The following is a 9,566-nucleotide window of genomic DNA, read 5'->3' as shown; positions in this document are numbered from 1 at the left end:
CATACCTCTATGCATGAAATTCAAATATGATAAAAGTAACACTTTTACAATAAAATAATCATCTTTTATGCATACTTCTATGCATGTTTGCTTCCACTTGTTTCTAGGAAATTCGCAATGATTTCGCATGAGCCATCCTCCTTTTGCTTTCCTTGCCTTCTATCGATTTCCTTAGTAGTTCGAATTCTCACCTTTTCCTACTGATCCCAGTCCACAATCGCCTTCTTACGTGCTTGGGGTGAGTTTTGGTTATATAGTGTGGTTATTACTACACCAGATTCATTAGCTTTAGCCTTTGTGGCTGTTAAGATGTCATGCACCTCCTTCTATGTCATCTACCTGCATCATGTTAGTGCTTGGTAGATTTTCTTTGAGCTGCATCAATTCTGCTTGTCTTTTTTCATCACGCTTTTTCTTCATGGCACATTTTGCTTTGGTATGTCCAAGCTGTTGACATTAATAGCACGTAAAGATTGTAGAACCACTGGCTCGTCCTTGGTTTCTCCTTCCTGAATAATTTCCACACGGACTCTATTTTCATGCCTTCCCATTCCTGGGGGGGTCTTCTTATGATTGTATATATTACAAATGGTGCAAGTTGGTGGCACAGTGCATTTCTCCTTGAGGTGACCTTCCTTCTTGCATTGGGAACAGAACACATTCTTGCGGAAATCTGAGCCCTTTCTCTTATTTATTTCTTGCATTAGTTGCTTTACCTGCAACATCAATTCTCCGAGGCTTGCTTGTGCCTTCTCGGTTTTCTTCTTTTTCACTGCCACCACTGGAGAGTCCTGTGAGGAGACGCTTGAATCATCCTCTTTAGTGGTGACACTCTTCCTAGGCTTCTTCTTTTGTCTCCTTTCTTGACTTCATTTTTTGGCCATTTTAGCCAGCTCCACCAATTCCTTGAACTCCTCTTCCATTTCCGCTTGTTTTGTGCTGATTGTTACGTGGATATCTGTTGTGGCTGAAGCCCTTGGACAAACCAATCAGCAACAATTTGCACAAAGGGTTGGGTTTGTTCCACCACTCTCTTTCTCAAGCTTACCAGCTTTGTTGCATAAGCTTCCACATCCATTTCCTCTTGTCGGAGCTCTCTCATTTGATCCACAAAGTTGGGTTGCAGACTTAATTTTACGGAATCTTCCTAGAAAAGCAATCATGACCTCCTCATACGTCTGGAAATGGTTGTCTTTATATCTTAACACCCACTTCATGGCTCTGTCTTTGAAGGTATTCATAAAAGCATCTCTGTGAATTTCACTCAGCTCTGGCTCTTCCACATCCCGAGGTCTGGCCACTTTCCAGTATTGCTCAAACCTCCTCACATGCAGATCTGCATCTTTCCCTTTTTCTCCTCAGAACATTGAGAAATTTTTTGCTAATGACGTCAGAGCTCCCTTGAACCTTTTCTATGGGTTTTGTTGTGGTTGTTCTTCCCGGTTTTTTTGCTCCACCTGGACTGTGCCCAGCTTCTTGCTCTTGGCACTCCTTTTCTTGGTCCAAGTTGTGTCTAAATTTTGACACTTCTTCTTGCTTGTGTGAGGTTACAAAAGTTTTAGCACTGCCTTCTTGATTGTAACGGTGCGAGGCACTCCCACCAGCTGCAAGCTTCCTAGAGGGTCTCTTGGAAGGCATTACTTTCCACCATTCTTAGATCCAAGAACATGCATGAAGCATGCTTGAAGCCGGTTGAGTTTTGTGGTGAGAAGGTCTCCGTATTTTCTTCTCCTAGAAAGTTCCTTCCATGCTATGGTTTCTCCTTAGACTTATTCTAAGTGGACCTACACTTTCCTTTAGTAGCTGATGGTGCAGAATGCTACTCAATGGAGGTTTTCCCTAGCAGTATGTTTGTTGCTTCCCCAGTAGGATCTCCAAGTGTTTCTCGTTGATTTCCCTCCCAGCAAAATGGCAAGATAGTAATCTGTGGTGACAAACTAGTTAGGAAATGTCGTGGGAGACGTGCAGTCACCCACTAGAGCTTTCGAGTACGAACACCAACTCTCAAATAGTCACGAGGACACAAAGAACACCACTCTACTAAGAAAACCTTCACTGTTAGTGTTTTAGTTCTCACTCTGTATGCATCCCCACTAACTATTTCACTCACTCTATATGCATCCACTAACTATTTCACTCACTTGCTCATACATAGACAACATGCTCAGTAGAATAGAGACACTACAGACTTAATCCACATAACGTACAGAACAACGATGAAATGGAAAGCTCGCTCTTAGTTATACTCCAAAAGAATTTCAGACTAATATTATAGAGCAATTGCCCAACAGAGACTAACATTTCCTGAGTACTATCACTATAACAAGCTTTATGATACAACTATCAACTACTATCAATTAAGACCATACACAATGATTGCACCCTTCATACATTCCTTTTCTCTGAGTATCCACGTCTATTCCTACCTAGCACTGCATTATCCTTCATCACTATCTATAGTGACCAGTTGCCCTCTTATGATGATTCTTCTTGTTCTTGATAACGGCTCTTGGGTGGTTATAGTTCACCACCTCCACATGTGTGATACCAAGGTGGTGCTCATGACATAGGGAGTGGGTTGCCGGCGCCTTCTACCACCACTGAGCTGCTAGTAGGCACAATACAAGTATTATGCAAAAGAGTGCACAAAACGTGCAAAAGATCCAAGCATAGCAAATAGGTGTTATTTAAGTTTAACATGGTAGCACAAATCTTAGAAAGCATAAATAATTAAAATGATCATAACCTTTTTAAGATCAACACATACCCTAAGTTTTCCATTCTTTTTAGGCACTATCATGATTGGTGAAAACCAATCCGTATGTTCGATTTCATAGATGAAATCCACAACAGTAAGCTTATCAAGTTCCTCCTTTACAATTTTCGCATACTTAGGATTCATCTGGTATGGTTTTTGCCTGGTTGGTCTCGAACCTTCCATGATTGGAATCGTATGTTGTACCACCTTAGGCGGTTCCCCCTTCATCTCATTGTAATTCTAGGCGAAACAATCTTTAAATTCCTTAAGGAGAGCAATGAGCTCTTCCTCTTCAACCGAAGTCAAATCTTTAGCAATGTATACGTGCCGAGCTTCTTCCCCCAGTCTTGCAATATCCACCTCCTTCACTTCTCCCGGGCCATCGTATGATGTGGATAGCCCATCCTTTCTCACCCTGGTAGTTGTCAGTCGAACCACCCTCCGTTCGTCACAACAGTGTAGCTCTTGAAATGGTCAGGTATAGAAAGCAAGTCTGGCTTGTCCTCATTGTCACTTTCGGCTTTAGACATGATTATTTTTTACTCACGTTCTGCTTTTGCTAGGGCTTTATTGCGTTTTTGGCATCCTACTTTTGTAAGCTTGGGTGTGTCCACTTGAAGGACGACTTTCTCTTTATGCCCCTCCTCCAACAATATCTTAACTCCTTGCCCCAATCCTTTGAGAATTCATCGTGTAACTTAGTAGCCTCAAGGTATCTTAGTCCGTGGATCTTCCTCGTATATAAACAGGGCATTTTGTCCGGCTATATATCATTTCTGTCTCCGCCATCGTATGAGACGTTAAGCACTGGTACGGCCTCGTGCCACAGTACCTTCTATACTTGATGTTTCCCCTCCTGATTCCTCATCCATGATCTGCCAATTAACCATGTAGATAGAGGTCATAGGGACAGTTCTTGATTCCAAATACTGGGTTCCCTTGGGTTGTATTACATCAATGGTAGCCAACACATGCATCCAGTTTTCACTGAAGTCCGGGGGAGGTAGTGACGCATACATTTTCATTTCCTCCTCATCCTTGGATTCCCCCTCTGCAGGTTGGCATATCTGTATGGACGTGGTTTGTTCTGTTTTGTGACCAAATCGTTACCAAACATCTGCCCTTCCATGGGGGGTGTGCTTTCCATGCTCTCAAATCAATCTTCAAGACTTGCGAATCCCTACATACACACGTGATCCAAGGCCCAATCATGCACCAATTTGGACTCCCTCATGAAGGGTCTCCCCAATATTATGTCGTATGTATCAGGCTGGTACAGGAAGTCCATGACCACAAATGTATGATGATAGCGAAACGTAAAAAGTCTGAGTTTAACATTTTCCAAGAGCCCAATGGGTGTTGAAAATGTTCCATCAGCCATTTTAACAATTAAATCTGCTTTTTTTAGATCAGGTTTCTCCTAGTTTTCCCAGCAACGTTTGGTAATGATGCTAACCCCCACCTCACCATCCAGGATAGCCAATGTCTAGTACCCATTATGATGAATCGTGATGGTAGCGTTCGTGTCGTCGCTTTCATAGTAGTGTCCCAGTTGGTTAATTGGTATCTTAAACGACTCGAGTTTCCCTTGTATACTTCTAGGTTCTTTCTCTGCCAGGGGTTGCAGAGTCTCATCTATAGTATTGGTTGGCCTTAGACCGCCCTTGACCCATTCTTTGACGTATGTCCATAAGGTTGGTGAATTGCGTAACAATTTTCCCAATGGCATTTGGATAGGCGTGGATAGCACAGCGCGAGACTCCCTATATCTCTAGGTTCCTTGTAGAGAGAGGGCTCTTCCCATGTGGGTGTCTCGTATTCTACCACAGGGAAAGAATGGATGGACTCCCCTAACTCATTTTCTTCAAACATTCTGGACAGTGTGTGTGCTTGGGATGTGTGCTTGGGACTCCTCTTCTGTTCCTTTTGGAATTGGGGTTGGCATGTCCAATACCTTATCCCCGTTTGGCTCGTTTTGTGGGTAAACTGTATCCCTTACCCTGTTGGCCCTTAACTTGGCATCTTGAAGCCATTTTTCATTCTTCGACTAAGGCCTTGGCATCTTCAAGCTTTCTTATTTCTTCATCGGTATTGGGATATTCACCGACCCCCTTAGGAGTCGTCGGTTACTCTCCTTGCTTCCCTTGTTCTGATCCTCTATGATTTATCTCTTGACCCCCTTATCCTTCGATTGGGTGGATTCGATATCAATTGTATCTTCTTTGGATCCATCTTGGATTGTGACTCATGTCTCACCCTTACCCACTTTTTTAACTCTTCTCTTTCGCCCAGTTCTGGGAATAGTCGCATCCACTCGATTTTCTTCCCTTGTCTTCTAGTTAAGCTTGAGCTCTAAGCAGTGTGATCTTCCCAGGTTGTACACTAATGGTCCAGATGGCAGTTTGATTGGTAGTAGAAGCAGGGCTAATTTCTCGGTATAGACAGTCTTTGATCAAATGATCAATCCCACATTTAGTACAGGTGAGCACTGGCATGTCATTGGGCAAAACCGCCACTTGTTGTGGTTGATGTGTATGACTCATATTCTTGTTTGGGGAATCGGCTACTTGATGTGACCCTTGTAAGATTCCTCCCTCCAGATTTTGATGTGGAAAGGTGTAAGAACCTCCCCTTCTGTTCTTGTAATTATTCCCCTCTCTGAAATAAAAGAAAGATCTTGTTTTACCCTGTTTTGGCCTAGAGAGAGGTAATCCAAAATTAAGATATCTTTGGATATAAAAATCCTCCTAGTGTCTGAAATGGTTTCCCCTGAAACAGAAGTTCAAAATAAATTCTCCAAAGTGCATTAGGAATCAATTAAAAATGATTTAAAAGACCTTACCCTAAGGGTCAAGATTTTTTGAAAATTTTGGATCATGGTCCAATTAAGGTTCCTATGGGCCAATAAGATTAATCCAAGTGTTTGGATGAGATAAATCCAAAGAATAAAAGAAAATACCCAAAAATGAGTAAATGCTCACATAAGATGAAGAGTTGATTGAGTACAAGGTTTATTAGTTAAAAACTATGAGATATTACTAAAAAAATGAGATATTTTAGAATAATGATACATTTTTGACACCTTGGTAAGGAGGGGGAGACTTTAAGGTAGGCGCCTATTTCACACGTGGATGAATTTTTAAATAAAAAAAAATTATGATATTTTTATCTCTCCTCTCTCCTGGATCAAAATGGGAGCTAAACTAGTTCAAATCTTGTCCAAATTCAGCCAAACTTAAGCTGGAAAATTCTAGAACTTAGTTGGACTCAGTTAGTGGCCTCTCTCACTTATAAAAAAATCCTCTACTTTTGGAGAGAGTGGAGCTTCTCTCTCTCTCTTCAATCAACAATCCTTGGGGCTTTCTTCTCAACATACTAAACCAATTGATTGGTTGGGGGCTTCCTTCTATAATAAAGAAGCAAGCAAAATCAAGAGGTAAGATGTAATTTCATGGTTTTTCTCTACTATTCTCAATGTTTTCACTTCTCAACCCCTCTCAAGCTTGAGAAGTTTCTAATTAAGTGTTTATAATGCAAATCAAGCTTTTCTTAAGAGTTGTAATGAATAATTAAGAAAAGTTTATCTTTATGCTTAATTTAGGATATTTTTTATGTGTATCTCTCTCTCCCCAAAAGAATGGTCATTCCTATGAGCAATTCTCTATTCAAATGAAATGGATGTGATGTGATGTGAATCGGGATAGATGTGAATGGATGAGATGTGATGTGAATCAGGATAGATGTGATATGGATGTGATGTGATGTGAATCGGGATAGATGTGAATGGATGAGATGTGATGTGAATGGATGTGATGTAATGTGAGTCGGGATAGATGTGAATAGATGAGATGTGATGAGAATGGATGTGATGAGTTGTGATGTGAATCAAGATAGATGTGATGAGAATGGATGTGATGAGTTGTGATGTGAATCAAGATAGATGTGATGTGAATGGATGTAATGTGATGTGATGTGAATTGGGTTAGATGTGAATGGATGAGATGTGACATGAATGAATGTGATGTGATGTGATGTGGATCGGGGTAGATGTGAATGGATGTGATGTGGATATGGGTAGATGAGAATGGATGAGATGCAATGAGGATAGATGTGATTAGATGTAATATGATGTGATTGGATGAGAATGGATGAAGGACGATGAGAATACATATGATTGGATGTGGATTAAACAAAGTGAATTGGTTTAGAAGAATGTGGAATAACGGAAAATGATGTGGAAGGATGTGAAAAGATGAGAGTTCATTAGAAACTATATTTATGACTTGTTTTTAAATGACCGTTTTACGTCAAGAATCCTCAGGAAGCATTTTGACCATCTTTTGAATGAGGTCGTGGACCTAAGTGATAAAGTTGCAACAACTAACGGAGAGTCAATGGAGGACGTCTCGCGTAGCCGAGGTCTTGACCAGCCTCGATTCGATTTAAATGGTGAGCTTCCGATACGATGAATGAGGGACCAAAGAAGTGGCCTATGAGTGAAGCGCTAGGTGACCTGCAAAGAAGGATCCTAGAGGGTGCTGACCATACGGTGCTCGGGCTCTGGGTCGCCGAAGATACCCACGCGTGCGTCAAGGAAGTAAATGGAACAAGGTGTTAGAGTTGTTTTATGAACTCGGGCATGGATCTGGTTAACTGACCTTGCTGGTCCTCAACAGAAGAGTCCATGGCTCTTTTATATGGATTTGTTGGTTGATCTTGCTGATCTTCAACGGAGAGTCCATCTGGATTTTTATAAGTGAATATATTTTCGCGTACTATGAGCTAGGAACTATTGAAAAGGCCGCTGAGTGAACAAGTGGTGAGCGTTCTGGTTGTTGCCAATGATGCCATAGGTACACCGGCGGATGAAAGAATGATTGGAAATTAGAATTCAACCTGGATATTTGGAGGATTATGATCAATGATACTATGGTTTCATTAAAAGATTGTTTTAAAGATAGCTGAATGTATGAAACAGGGAATTTCATATTGGGTGTATAAGTGGTGTGACTATCTTGAAGTTTGCTTGAAGTGCCGGCTAGGGGGGCTAGGAACTCTTTTCCCTGGTACCTGGTACCCGGGACCCAAATATAACCAAATTCCTAAATGGATCCTATCACTACACTGGTTGGGGCGGTTGGCTAACCCATGGGACTGGATGGGATTAGGTTGGACTGATGGATCCCTAAAATGAGACTCAATTCTGTTATGGTACGATAGATGAAGTAAATCTCGGATAGTCTTGTTCTATGGAAAAGAATCAACGACTATGCCTCTCGGAGGAAAAAAGCGTTGGTCTCTAAGATCCAAGTGCAAGTTTCTTCCTTGATCTGACCATGTGACTTACAGGTTCAGTCGAATCAGTTTGGTTAGTTAAGGTTCTTGACTACGTTAGAATAAAAATATCTTGGAGGAATCGCCTGTTCTTTCTAGGTGAGGGAAGTTTTTTCATGTTCGGTTTTGGAAGAACCAAGGGATTAGTCTCTTATCCGAATATCCGTGCACGAGGCCACGAGTGAGAGGCTCTTCCCTGCGTAGTAAGAAGTGCTACTTTCGCTCCTAGCACCCCTGAATTTGTTGTGCGGAGGGGGCAAGGAATTGGCTAAAGTGGATCAACCGAAAAGCAAGAAATGTCAAAAATTTATGAAGTATCAGTAAAAGATTGTAATTGTGTGATGAAATTCATACAAATTGATATTCAAAATAAAAATTCATAAATTGGTAATTGGGTCTTCAGATGGAAGTACCGCAATTGTATGGAATCCCTGACTTGCTTGAGGCCTAGATATGATGGTATTTACCTTATAATTACAAGGACCGTGACTACCCGTATATACCGTGGGTATAACTGCATCTCTTTACTGACAACATATACGACTAAATCTAAGACCTTGAAGTTATAAGCAAAAATGCAATCTAGAGGACGAATTCGAATGCTGGTTGATATGATTTTAGAATTCTGGTTAAGAATTGATGAGTTGATTTGGATTCTGATTGAAAGATAATGATTCCTGAATTATGGTTGAAAGAAGATAAGTTGAAAGAAGATAAGTTGAACAAAGCCACAATGAGGATGAATGTGAAAAATCCCGTGATGATATTGGTAACTGGAATGACAATTATGACTTCAGCAAATCACTATGAGATTAGTAGATTGTGTTGACACATTGCTGCTGTCAACCTTCGACCCTGTGGCTCAAATTAAGGGATGACAAATTGAGAACCTGCATAACTGAAATTCTCATGGGTTTCACAACGTGAATTCTTCAAGTCGTTTCACGTCGTGAACGCTTTCCTGAACTTTCACGTGCTCAAAAATTTTGACAGATTGCAAGGTGTCAGGATAAGGTTTTCTATTTTTGGAAAGGCAATCCCATGATTTTTGGCATTAATTACGGCACTAATTTTGTGAGCGATTATCGGCGCATGAAACTATAAGAAATGGTTCACGGTGTGAACGACTTTTCTACACTTTCATGTGAAACTTCCCGCATCGAATTTGGTGACTTTGGGTGCATAATACTTATCCAATTGATAGCAAATCGATTGTGCCACTCCTAAGGAACGAAATGCAAGTTCTTGGCGCATTCAATGGTCCCTTATGTTTTTGATTTTTATGAATTTTTTGAAACAGAAAGAAAACAACATACCAACCTTCTCATTTATGCTGGTGGTTTTAATGATGGAAATATAAAAATTAACAAGAAAAAACATTGAAACCTTATCTTAGAAACACTCCACTACAAACACACAACATTACAACCAATTTCTCATAATTTTTTTCTACCACACAAATCTTATCCATTCA

Source organism: Cibotium barometz, chromosome 38 (assembly GCF_041138505.1).
Source record: "Cibotium barometz isolate CiBa-2024 chromosome 38, ASM4113850v1, whole genome shotgun sequence".
In the NCBI taxonomy this organism is placed as follows: domain Eukaryota; kingdom Viridiplantae; phylum Streptophyta; class Polypodiopsida; order Cyatheales; family Cibotiaceae; genus Cibotium; species Cibotium barometz.
Note: the sequence above shows the minus strand (reverse complement) of the source record.